This window comes from Populus euphratica, unplaced genomic scaffold (assembly GCF_000495115.2).
Source record: "Populus euphratica unplaced genomic scaffold, PopEup_1.0 scaffold145.1, whole genome shotgun sequence".
NCBI lineage: Eukaryota > Viridiplantae > Streptophyta > Magnoliopsida > Malpighiales > Salicaceae > Populus > Populus euphratica.
In genome coordinates this window covers 251,292-251,783 of record NW_011500001.1, presented here as the reverse complement: position 1 = coordinate 251,783, position 492 = coordinate 251,292, and positions in this window count along the sequence as shown.

Here is a 492-nt window from a genome sequence, read left to right as displayed (position 1 = left end):
TAGAAAAGAAAGGTATATGCTCAAGGAAGACAACATGACGAGACACATAAAGTTTCTGAGTTCTTGGATCAAAACAACGATACCCCTTTTTACCTTCACCATAACCCAGAAAAACATAAATAGCAGATCCAGGGGATAACTTACTACGTTTTACATGAGGATGAAGAACGAAATAAGTACAACCAAATACTCTAAATGAGGAATAATCAGGGACATACCCATATAACTTTTCAAAAGGAGATAGACCCGAACTATGAGAAGATGGAATTGTATTAATCAAACTTATAGCAGTAAGCACAGCTTCTCCCCAAAACTCACTAGGAACAAAAACAGACAACAAGAAAGAACAAGCAGTTTCAACAATGTGCCTATGTTTTCTTTCAGGAACACCATTTTGCTCAGGAGTATCTGTACATGAAGTTTGGTGGATGGTTCCATCTAAGGCAAGCAATTGGCAAAATTTATTAGAGGTGTATTCCCCACCCAAATCAC